Genomic DNA, 13,565 nt, shown 5'->3' on the forward strand with positions numbered 1-13,565 from the left:
AGCTTGAATGATTACTTGCCTGTAGGTACTTTTTATACCTGGGCCACAAGCTGCTTTATGGCACTATTGTGATTTTTCATCTTAGTAGACTGAACCAGGATGCAACTGCAGAGATATTTCTGTGTGTCACTGAAACTATGACCTATTTTTCTAGATGCATTTTGTCCAGGCTTGGAGGTAGATGCATCAAACAGATTGTTTCCTGGGGTGACTCGCTTTGTAATTTGAATTAGGATAAAAATCCTAAAAACAAACATAGAAGATTTGAAATTTTTTATTTATTTTTTATAAAAAGTCACCAGCAGGATCTGATTGGGAATAGACAACCATTAGTGATATGGAAAATGTGAATGGGGAAGCTTTTTTTTATTCTCAAAATATTGAGATCAAGGGATATCCAATGAAGTTAGCCCAAAAGAATTTCAAAACAGAGAACGGAAGCATGCAGTTCATAATTTACACTATGGGATTTATCACTACATGATGGGATGATTATCATTAATTTGAATGGATTTTTTAAAAAGAGTGAATAGATTCATAAAGGGCAGATATGTGATATTGATATGGAAAGCAATTCCTTCAAATAGTGATTGAAGCAGAAAAAGGAGTGACTTTTTCAGAAGGGTTTTACTGACTACTTTGAAAAACAGTTTTTGACTAAGATGGCCATTACCGCATAACCCAATCCAACAGGTTTGTACAAAATGTTCTTTGGCTGAAAGAGTACCTTGACTGCAGTAACACAATAAATGGGGGAAACAAACTAAAGTGTAATTCAGATAAAATAGAGATACTATTAATGTATGGTTTAATTGCTCAGAGGAATGTTTTCAGTCTATTCTGGATGAAGTTGCACTTGAAATGATATGAGCAGCTTTGTAGCTTGGAGATGCTTATTGAAAAGTCTTTGACAATAGAGGAGATATAATGAAGCTGGCATAAATCACTTTAGTAGGCTTTCCATATTAAGGGGGCAAGCACAGAAAAAGGTCTGTTCCTGAGTTACCACCCTTTTGTGCCTCTGAAGTTTATTTTAGAATATGAGGAACAGTCATTCTTTTAGGTATTGTGGTACCAAGTTGTGGTGAGAAGCCAGCTTGCCCTCCATTGGCACACCTTGAGAAGTGTGCAAGGATATCCTATAACAGGTTGGTACCTTGGTAAGTCAAACTACTGCTCTGTACTCATTGTGCTTCCTTGTTACTATAACAATTCCACACGCTAATAATAGTGCCAAGTTATGAAGGATTTGGTTAAAGATGCATGTTGAACAGCAACAGAAAAACGAATTGGGAGCCACCAAACATTTTCAGCTGGTGTATGCATCCTGTTAGCTACACAATGCTAATTCATGCCTAGAATATCCACAATGTAGTATGCAGAGGGTTATCCTTCAAGAAAGTTTAAAACTTTTAGATAGTAGAAAATATTGTGACAACAGTCTTCACTGAAATTAGGCATTATACTAGTTCTTTATTATCTTCAGCAACTGCCAATTTGTAAACCCACTTTGACATCTTTAAATAGGAAGTGATATATTTATTTTTAATAAGTGAACAATATTGCTAAACAATATTGCTAAACAATATCGGGAAGCATTCCTGATCCTCAATAGATCTTAAAAATTCATAAATATTAGGGACCCTTGTACCAAGAAGATGACCAACGAAGAGGCCAGATTCAATTTTGCCATCAGCCGTGGAAAGTAAGTGGATAGCTTGTTATCTCTTCGCTATCCAAACAAAGTAAGATAATTACTAGTTTAAGGCATGGCTAAAGAAGAATTCCTAACCACAAATACATCATAATAATTTAAGAAGTATTATAAATATAAATTGATTCAACTCTGTTTCAATCAGAGTAGAATTTTTGCTAATCCAATATTTTAAATGAAATGATTTAAGTTAAAAGTGACAAAACCAGAGGAGTGTGGTTACTAGGGCTATGTACTAGGATTTAGATTTTCTACCATGGAAGTTCATTGGATTCTATTTGTTCAATCATTCTCTCTCAGTTCAATATATCTCCCATAGTTTTTGGAGTGAGACAGAAAGAGAAAGAGAAAGGGGTGGGGGGGAATGTTACATTGTATACTATCTCTGAAGACAAGGGATGATATAAATCTAACAAACAGATGAATAAATGAAATGTTTTTAACAGAAAAACCATAGGTAGCAATAACAAATAAACAAACACACAAACACATAAACATGAACCTAAATGGGAAAATATTACTCGGAATGTGAATAAATCACAAACTTTCAATTTTCAATTTCAATAACTCAGTGAGCTTCACTTTATAATATGTGTAGTTCTGCACTTTCTTACTTTGTGAGATACTTACTTAAGTTCTTTACTATTTTTACTTATCAAAACATCCCTATTTTGATATGCAAATTCAATTGACATTGCATATGGCTGTATAACTACTGCAATTTAATCTTGGAATGATAAATTTACCATTGCAAATCAGGGTCTGCTTTTGCTACAGCGAACACTTTTTTGTTTCTACTAGCTTTGATAGGCTTACACATTACAAAAGAAGTTTAATGAAAAATGTAAATTTTACAAGGCACCTGCTATTTTGTATATTTAATTCAAAGCTATAAAGAGAAATTCGCTGCTTTTTAACATTATCATGATTGCACCATATGCATATGAGTGCGTGTTTGTATGTGTGTCATTTATTCAATTTAAATAATAGAATTTCATCTAATATTTACCACTAAATTCTTGGCTCTGGGTTATTTAAAAGAACTTATTTAAATGGATCCAAGAACTTGAATATGGTCACAAAGGAACTTACAGAATAGAAAGAAATGAGAGGAGTTATTTCATCAAATGCTCCAGGAAAAGCAACATGGCATAATTTGTTTATTTGTATGCAAGTCTCCCTAAGTAATGTTTGCTCTTACTCCTTATTTTTCCTTCTCTCCTTAAATTCACATTGATCCTCTTTTGATTGACATTGCCAATCTCTTGTGCTAATTGTGCATACTTGAATATGTGGCTTCCTGGCCAGTGCCAAAACTAGAAATGTTTCTTCTTCTAAACATGATTTATAAACAGTTGTCTTTAGCAAGATTTAGCATTAAAACAAATATGGTTACAACATTGGAACTATTCCCCATTTTGAATTTATATATTGCCCATGTAGAGTACATTTTGTGGAAAGGTTTTTATTTTCTTATGATCTTTTTGTTATATGGTCAGTAAGCAGGTTCTTTCTTAGATAACCGAGAAATTGGGGCTTGAAACAATAAGCTCCCAAATTATTATCAGTTTCAGAATAAATTAAATTGGAACCTTAAGATGATAGAGAATTTCAGTGTGTATTTGTGTGCCTAGATAAAATGATAGCAATATACAATTGTAGCTTTATACAATTGTAAAAGACATACTATAATGGGAAAAAACTATTTAAAAATAATTTTAAAAGGGTCTTTTCTTGGTAAGGGAAATTAATCAGATTCTTTCAAATAAAATTAGTAAATATTTAGATTTTGTATCCAATATTTCCCTCTTCTTTTTAGCTTTAATTTTTCAATTATCCATTCTGAAAACATAATTTTAACATTTCATTTCATAAGAATTCATCTAGGAAAACACTTAAAACAAATTTTTCTTTAGAGTCCCAGATTCCTTAAACTGGCCATGGTTTAGGGGAAAGGGGAAAAAAAAACACCACAATTTGTAACTTTACAGAGTGGCCATTCTTTTACTCTTTTCCATGTTCAGTTCTCTTCAATCATCCTTTGTATCCATTGGGTACTTCTCCTAAAGACAAATTGTTTACAATAAATCCCCTTGATACTGCTGAAATAAGCTGGCATTTCCAAAATTACAAAAACAAAGCAAAATTTTAAAAAAGGCTTTTCAGCAGTGAAAGCCATCTCTGATTTAAGATATAATTAGGGAAGAAATTCTTCTAATGGCCATGTGACCAGATTTAGCTTATATCAGGAGAGCTTTGCACTGGTTGCAAGCTCAGATTGTTTTTTAATAATATAAACCACTTTCCCACCCTCCGCTTCTTTTGAAAGAAAGAGTTATTTGTACATTCTTCCAAATTCTCTGAAAGATGAAAAATAAAAGGATGTAAGTGGCCAGCATTCACACAGCATAAAAAGAAAAAGAAAATTTAGTAGTAGTCAGATAGCCACTTTTATAAAAGTAGTAGGAACTGCTGATGGAAAAAGTGGACTTTTTCCCTTCTGGTGCTTTCTGGGAAGTTTCAATGGTTCTAAATGTTTGCATTTTCTCTTGACAGTATAGCATATTATTGTGCAGGAAGATATTTCAAGTAGGCGTCATTCCATTTTACAAAGAATCTCCTCTATCGTATTATCCAATCTTCTTACCAATCTTTTCCAAACAAACCATACACAATTGTGAGCCTTTATCTTCCCTCCAAATGCAGGGTTCCATCAGAACCAAATGAACTTCTCAGAAAATTTTCAGATATATCCAACTGATCACACTTCACAGAACAATCTCAAATTATACTATTGGGTATGCCAGGCAAAGCAGAAAAGAGCTAAGGGTAATATTTATTTGCCAAGACTTTTAATCTACAAATCACAGACATCTAATTCCATGTTGGGATTGAATGATTTCTCCTATGCTGCCTCAAAAATACCAAACAAGGTATTTTAGCGAAATCTCCTGCCAACTATCTGTTTGTACAGGGAGGAAATGAAGCATTATACCACTAACTTCTTATCAGAAGATAATATAATTTGGAGTCAAATTTTGTTCATCAAGGCTGGTGCTATGAACACATGATATTTTGTTTTTCATTTCTTTTTTTATGGAGAATGTCCAGCTTTGACTGTCTGAGATCACCAGATGACAACATCTTCAAGATCAGAGAGCAAACCAGATAAAAAGGTGTGTGTTTAGTTTATAATGTATACTTTAATAAACTAAACTAATTATCTTCTGATGAGTGAAATTCTTTTCATTCAAAAAATTCAAGGTCATCTAGCACAAGGGTCCCCAACTCCTGGTCCATTGCACAAGCAGTGGGTGAGTATGCATGCGTGTAAAGCTGCATTTGTTTAAGTTGGTATGCATGAAACCATCCTTTAACCACCACCCCACCAGACTGCCACCACCAGTTTGTAGAGTTAGAAAGGTTGGGGACCACTGATCTAGTAGAAAGAATGAAAGATTTGAAGGGGGCAATGTATAGTAAAGTGCATATAGAACAATCCATTTCTAGTTAACCTCCAGAGTTTCCTGGGCAAATATAGCAGACTCAAAAATCTTAAGAAATCTCTAACATTGAATCCAACATGAGTTTGAAAATGCATCTTCCCCTCTGGGCTTAGAAGATTTACAATTCCACACAGATTCACCCAATTTAATTTCACTTTTGCTATGGCTGTTAGAATTGTCATAAGTGTGATGTAATTGGAGAAAATGTAGGGAAGTAAAGATTAGACTTTACCTCAGCAGGAACTCTTATTCGGTGTTTCTGAACCTAAATTTTTGGAACTCAAAAGTTTGATTCTTCTGGCATTAGTGGATTAGCTTTAGTGGATTAGTCATCTGGCTCAAAATTAATGGCACATTTGCATTATATGCTGTATAATATATAATGTGACCTGTAAATGGTCAAGGCTGTCAAAAACATGGTAGGTCATAATGTTCTCTGATTTATTTAAAAACATGTCTAAGAATTGCACAGTCATGACTCACAGGTTTGAGTTATAACAACTGTTTGAGTTAACAATTAATATGACTTAGTTATAACTTCAAGCTATATTTTCTATGGTTATATTATGGTCCACAGTAATAAAATAGAACCTTGCTGAGATTCAGCCTTTACTTTGATTATTTTTTTAAAAAAAGAAAGAAAGAAAGAAAGAAAGAAAGAAAGAAAGAAAGAAAGAAAGAAAGAAAGAAAGAAAGAAAGAAAACTCCACTTAGATATATTGAATGTGATGGACTGGAAATGAAAGAACACCAAATGAAGGCAAAAAAAAAAAAAAAACGACAGCTCTGATAAATGAAAGCACTTTAATCTTTGATTGGTTCAAATGTCTCTGAATAAAAGTCCAGAATATTTAAAAAGTCTACTTATAACATTTAATATAATTTTTTCAGAGATGACTAATCACATTGTATTGGGTCAAGCATTAGTGTTGGAAATTAAATTCATCAGGAACTCTTATTAGGTGTTTCTGAACCTAAATGAAATGCTAAAAGAATTTTGCATAATTACAGTAACAGAGAACTTATTGAAAGAATAAAAAGTTCACATTACTGAAACATAGGTTTCAGTTATAACTGAATGCTAACAGATACACAGCAAACTAAAGATATGCATCAAGAGATGTGGTACTGTTGGCCAGTTGGGCTCACTTCAAAAAGGGTTGCATCAGTTCCTGGAAGTTGTAGAGAACAATGACAATTAGCTTTGAAGAAAGCGTGACCACCTCTCAAGAATATTAGCTATTCAATTTATCAGCTACCAGGATAGGCCAGGTGAGAAAAATTTGCCAAGAAAGAGGCATGCTCTTGCCCATTCTCAAGGGCAAAGAGATGGTACAGTCATCAAGAATTGGCATGGTGGTCCCCATATCACAAAGATAGATGAAGATATATAAGTTTTGAATATTTAATTTGCCAAAATAAATCTGGGAAAAAATGCATGTTTATGAGAAACTGCATGGTATAATATAAGATTGAAAGAATGTCATGGAAACTGATGATAATAAAATAAAACTTTTCAAATACTGAAGAAATGTCACACTAGAGAAGGCCATGACCTGTTGTTTATCACTACAGAAAGCAGAGTTCTCATTTATTTGATTTATTTATTTGATTTGGGCAGCTGTAGTTGTGCATGATTTCTTTTGGATGCCTCCATCCAATAGATTGGATTCAATGATCGAAATGATGCCACCCAATTCTTCAATTAAATATAAGATGTATTAATGTTTTACTGATTCCTTAGGCAAATAAAAGGCTTATGCTTCACTGAAAAAAAGGGAAAAGCACATTGTTCCCTCTCCACCTTCCCCCTCCAAAAAATAAAATAAAATAGTGATTTAGTTGATATGTAGTGGAGCACAGGCCAGTATAGGAATATTAATGAAGAATGGTGCCCAGAAGTATGAAAACACATTTAGAACATAGACTGAGTATTGCAATTCAATTCCATGAATAAAAGATTCTCTTTAAAAAACTCTATAGAAGAAATACTGCATTTTACATATGTTTGTAACCTGGAGAGATAATGGGGCCATTGTGCTGCTAGAGTATAGAAATCTGTAGACTTAAGGTCAGGTAGCTGGAGGACAAAATGGAGATTAATGCTGTCCTATATTGCAATCTTATGTTTCTGAATCAATTTATTTTTCTTTTACCTAGGAGATTCTAAAGCATGAAAAAATAAAGCATATTTCTGAACAAATGGGAAGTGAAGGAGAAAAAACAAGAGAAAGAGAATGAGAAAAGAAGCAACAGAAGGAAAAGAAAGAAGAAAATAAACAATGGACAGGCTTATTCACTCATTCTTTCTCTTTCCCAAACAGTTCTATTTAGGTTAGTATAGAAGATTTTAAAATAAATGATTATTAAACATGATAAATGTATTACATTATAGCATAATTGGTAACAGTTACTTACATTTTGCCTAGTTTAAAGACCTTATAAGGACAAACATTATCTGGAAGATGATGACACAAAGGATGAAAACTCTCTATGGAGTAATCAAATATCTTTTCTGATATATTAGAAAACCTATGCATTACAGGTGGTCCTCAGATTACAACCATTCATTCAGTGATGATTCAAACTTATGATGATACTTACAATTAGTCTTTGGAGTTCTAACTGTCTTTTTGCAGTTAGCGTTGCAATAAATCACAGTCATATAATTGTAATTTCCAGGGTTTGCTGCTGGTTTCTGGAAAGCAAAGTCAATAGGGAAGCCAGAAGGAAACTGGAAATCATAGTCAAGTGAACTCCTTGCTTATTGACCTGTGTGGTCCTTGCTTAATAACTGCAACTGGGACTGTGTAAGGTGCTGTTGTTAAGGAATGTGATTATATGATATCCATGATCATGTCATTTAATGACAGCTATTTTCATCTCAATTATTGTTGTCATCCAAGGACTATATGCATTATCTCAGTCTGGGAAAAATGGTGAAGAATCATATAACTGGAAAGAAAAAAAATGTTCTTATCCTCAAAAAGCATGAAAAGGAAGATCCATCACTCTAAAACTGCTGTATGGAATATTCTAGAGCATATTATAAAGAGATCAATCTGTAAGCACCTTGAAAATCATTTGGAAAAGTCAGCATGGATTTGCCAAGGACAAATCCTTCCATCCCAATCTTATCTCATGTTTTGATTGTACAGATGGAAGCAATAGATAGAATGAATTATGGAGCCACTAAATGTTTAGAATTATTATAGCATGAGGACAATACATCACAGGAAAACGTAGACTAGAAGAAATAGAAGCTAAAATTAAAACTGCATGTAGAAACATAAAGAACTTCAGATTTGCTTGATAAATACATATTTGATGACTGGAATCAAGGAGATGTAAGGGATTAGTTGTTGAAGGGGAAAGAAAGAAGGGCCAAAGCTGATCCACTATGTGAAATAACAACAATTGCAACAACAGCAGGTCAACAGGCAATGCAAATCCAATACAAATAGACAAAAAACAGGTTGCAATAATATCATATCTTCCTAGATTAAAAATATTCACAAGGAAAATCAACATAGCTAAGAATTAAAGAAATGTCTGTTACTTGGAAGAAAAACAAGCCATAGACAAACATTAAAATATGGATAATCACACTGACCACAGACATCTGTAATGTCAAAGCTATGATTTTCTCAGTTGCAACATATGCTCTGAAAGCTGAACCATTAAAAAAAAATCTGAAAAGAGAAATGTTATGTATTTGAATCATAGTGTTGCAGTTAAAAATACTTGGACTGCAGGCACAACATACCATTTAAAAACCAGAATGTTAATTGGAAAAACTGTTAATAAAGTTAAAATTAAGACAAGAGACATTTGAATATAGCTTGACACTTGGAAAAAAAACCCTTTTAAATGGTTGGAAAAGACGCTGACAAGCATACATTTAGAAGGACTCAAAAAACAGGTTACTGGTTGATAATCTTTAAGAAATTATGTTTATCAGGTCACAAAAAGATAAAGTGAATGAGGAATTGTATTTGGACTGCAAAATCAGGATGAGGGTAGATGGGAATAAGGTAGTATAGAACATTCTAACCCTCTGTAGCTCCCTAGTGGTTATCAATATTTTTAAGTCTAGCAATGGAAGCCAAAGCATTATCTGAGGATTCTCACAGTGATAGCTTAGCACAGGAGTGTCAAACTGGATTTCTTCAAGGGCCAAATTAGCCTTGTAGTTCTTCTCCATGGGCCATCCAGTGGGGAGACAGGACGGATGTGTCCTGCAGCACCCTACTAGCTAAAATGGGGTATGGGAGAGTTGTGTGAGACCTCCCACATGCTCCATTTTGGCTTGGATGACCTGCAGCACCTTTCCAGCCAAAGTGGGGCATGGGCGGTCTCATGTGGCCTCACACATCCCATTTTTGGCTTGGACAGCTTCTTGCAGCACCCTGCCAGCCAAAATGGAGCACGGGAGGGCCATGTGCGGCCCTCCGTGCCCCATTTTCAGCTTGGATAGCTTCCTGAAGGATCCACAGGGGCTTCTATGGCCTCTACACCCCATTTTGGCTGCCAGAGGCACCGCGGACCAGTCCTTTGCTATTTTCAGGACAGCCTCATGGGCCAGATTTAAGCACACCAGATCCAGCCCACAGGCCTTGAGTTTGATACCCCTGGCTCAGCACTAAATTCTAAGGTTCAAGTATAACAGAATTAGAAGACATGTTGCAGTGTCAGTACATCCAGCAACAGTACATTCAAAGAAAAATCTTGGCAATTTTGGCATTTCAAAATATCTAGGGCAAGAAAAATTCAAAAAATTGAAATGGTGTAACACAGAATAGGTAACTGGTGGCTCATGGGCTGATATAGCTATTTGTGCTATAAAACTACAGTGCTGAATTTCCACAGCAAAATAAACAAATAGCAAAAGAAAAACTTTCCAACAAATTTGGGAATAGGAAAAAAATGCATTAAGCTTTTATAGCACATTAGTTCACATTGGAAAATCATGGACCATATATCCAGTGACATCTACACAAAGCAACAACAACAACCCTTAATCCTTGATATAATAGAAATATTAATAATCCAAAATGTTCTAGACTTGAATTAAATTATTAATAATTCTGCACCAACAATGCTTGTAAATTATACTCATAATCACTTCAGCTAAAGGTTTGTGTGGAAAGCACTTTTCTAATTAATTGAACAATTGCTTATTACATTGAAATTTCAGTATATTAATCAAATGTCTATTTTGTAATGTTGGTATAGTAATGCTAGTTAGTGCTTTGTTTATCCCATTATGGGTTATACTAAAATGCTGTCCTCAAAAGTTTAAGTTTATGTAACACCATGTTGCTAATAAAGTTTCTCATTCTAAATTTATAAATAGGAAGCATAGATTTTTTTTAAAGAAACATCAATGTATTACATATAATTGAAGCTTTCACAAATAGCATTCAATTCCATATAAATCTGGATTTTATTTGTATTCATTATACATTTGCTAATCAAAAGGGTTGTTGAATTTTCTAGAGTCTGTAACCTATAAACATGTGGTTACATGTTACTTAATGGAGCCTGGTGTTCAAGTAGTTCTCACTTATCAACTGCAATAAGAACTGACAATACTAAGTAGTCCAGTTGTTAAGTGCAGCATTATAAGATTGTGCCAGTTGCAGGTACAGTCATTAATTGAACCACCATGGGTTGCTAAATGCAATGTCATATAACAACAATTTGTGCTTTCCTGCAGGCTTTCCCATTGACTTTGATTGTGGGAAGTTGATGTGAAAGTTGTGAATAGTGACCACATAATTCCAAGATGCTGTGATTGTTGTAAATACATGCCAGTTGCCAAGTGGCCAAATTGCAATTATATGACCTCAGGGATGCTGCAATGGCTGCCATTTGGAGGACCAGTTGTAAGTCTCTATTTTCAGCAATGTCACAATTTTGGATAGTCACTGAATGAATAGTTGGTAAGCGAGCAATACCTGTCATGGTTAAAATATGAGGCTTTAAATAGAGACACCATTTATCCTAGGCTAAAGCCAGCACTTTCCCTCTCCCTCCCTTTCCCCTTCCTCCGCTAAGATGAGATTTTTCTAGATTTACATTGACGAGAAGAATAATTTAAAAGAATACCTGCATATTCTTCTGTGCGAAAAAGATTATCATATAAAAGGGCCATAAATGCATTTCTCAGCATATTTTGGAATGTGCTTAGATCACAATGGGGGATCTGAACATTATCTATATGGAATGGAGGCAGAGAGAAAAAGAAATATGAAGCAATGCTCCAGGGAATCTCAGCAGCGTCCACAATTGTGGATCTGTCAAAGAGTAACCCAAGGGAAGAACTGTGACCTTTATTTTGTTTTATTTTATTTTTAAGGAACACAGGAGTTCTGAAAATTTGTATTCTCCCATAAGAATATCCAATTGCTTTCATAAAAAGAATCTAACATCTAATTTTATTTCCATTTACTGATGTTAGCTTTTATTAAAGACTGGCCTTTAAAGAAATATTCATGATAAAACACAAACAAAAGCTTTTCATTCCTAGCATGTCAGTCTTCCATTTCCCATGGGGATCTCCAGTTATTGGGATTCAATATTACCATTAGAAATCTTGCTTGGTAAAGACTTTTTCATGTTTTAGTTTCTGGAAAAACAAATTCACCTCTTAAACTTGGAACATCATTCTGAGATTGGATGTTGAGTTTATTATCCTTCCATTATGATATATTGAAGGACAATTCCTACTGGGTGTTATTACATTTGTACTCCAATAGCACACTGTCCGTAGGAATGTGTTACAAGCAATACAAGGTAATATGTCATTTTAGATAGTTCACCACAGAAGGTTGTACAATTTGTGACCTGATTGACTGAATGCATTCTACTTAGCTTCACCAGGAATTCAAAACTTGATTTTGCTGTCCTTGGTGGAGTTTATTATATTTCTTATTGTTATTTTTATTATTTCCTTTTTTCAGCCTTTCTGAGTTGGTAAATATGATGAGGTTATCAAGCAGGTGGTAGGTCTCAGTTCATGGCCAAATAGCATGTTTTTGCAGAACAGGTACTTGATACAATTATGGTAAAAGAATTTTATATTCAGTAATGCAAAATATTTGGATTAAAGAAAAAGTATCAAACTATGTAGTAAGCCTGTTGTAAACTTTATTTCTCTCTTTTTCCCAGCACTTATTGACACACACACCTTTTTAAACCCCAACAATATGTTACATATCTTTTCATGATATATAAAATGTAGAGTAGGAATAGGAATGTGGAAACCTAGGAGATTGTAAACTATGGGAACAACTATTACTATTAATCCTCCAATCTTCCTTTCACCCATCTCCTCCCACTTATTACTGTATGTGGGGGTGGGATTCAAATATTGTAACAACCAGTTCCGTGGGCATGGCTAGGTGGGCATGGTCATGTGACTGGGTGGGCATGGCACTTTTTGGCAGCACCCCCCCCCCATTTTATGGGCCTTTCTGGGCCTCAGGGAAACCTCCAGGGGGCATTTTTGCTCCTAGATGGCTTCCCTGGAGCACAGGGGGAAAAATGGATCCTGGAGGGGACATGCAACATCCCCCTGCACTCCGTTTTGGGACCACCTGGATGTTTAGGTTAGGATTAGGGTTAGGGTTAGACTGGGAGGGGAGGAGTGGGCAGAGAGGGGCGGGGCCAGCCAGGGGCATGATTTGCCAGTTCTCCAAACTGTGCAGAATGATAACAACCAGTTCTATAGAACCAGTCTGAACTGGTAGAATCCCACCCCGATTGTATGACTGTAACCTTGTCACTTATATCCTTACGATCTATATTGCCTGTCTCCTAGTATGATTTGATTGCTTATTGTACCCTATGACTATTATTAAGTGTTGTACCTTATGATTCTTGACTGTTGATGAATGTATCTTTTCTTTTATGTACACTGAGAGCATATGTACCAAGACAAATTCATTGTGTATCCAGTCACATTTGGCCAATAAAGAATTTTATTCTATTGATTGTATTTGACAGACAGGACAATAATATCCTTTTAACTTCCTTTTAACTTGATTTCTCTGTCCCAAGTCCACCAGAGTTGTGTCACAGGTTCTTTTCGGTTCAGAATGGTGTTATATAAAAGTTTGTTCAAGAATGTAAGACAACATACCGTCTCTGCCAGCTATGGGATTGTCAAAAGATGACAATGGATAGACCTCTTCAAAATCAATAAACATGCCCAATAAGACCTGCATGAAAGTTCTATCTTGGAAGGTTTTGTGATCAGCTTATATAGGCTATGTACCATCATTGCTCACACCTGTTTTTTTTTTTTTTTAAATATAGTTTATTAATTTTTACAATTAAAA

At 34.7% G+C, this 13,565-nt stretch overlaps 1 long non-coding RNA gene across 1 annotated transcript in view; it reads left to right on the plus strand.

The window, feature by feature from the left end:
* The window catches only part of LOC148125872 (uncharacterized), a 40,012-nt gene extending 32,306 nt beyond the window's left edge, over window positions 1–7,706 (plus strand). The window contains exons 2-4 of the long non-coding RNA XR_015743710.1: window positions 4,817–4,890; window positions 4,979–5,028; window positions 7,381–7,706. This is a non-coding gene — a long non-coding RNA (uncharacterized LOC148125872). The remainder of the gene's footprint in view (window positions 1–4,816; window positions 4,891–4,978; window positions 5,029–7,380) is intronic.
* The last annotated feature ends 5,859 nt before the right edge of the window (window positions 7,707–13,565 follow it).

This window comes from Pseudonaja textilis, chromosome 4 (assembly GCF_049901715.1).
Source record: "Pseudonaja textilis isolate UNSWEBS1 chromosome 4, rPseTex1.2, whole genome shotgun sequence".
NCBI classification, from domain to species: domain Eukaryota; kingdom Metazoa; phylum Chordata; class Lepidosauria; order Squamata; family Elapidae; genus Pseudonaja; species Pseudonaja textilis.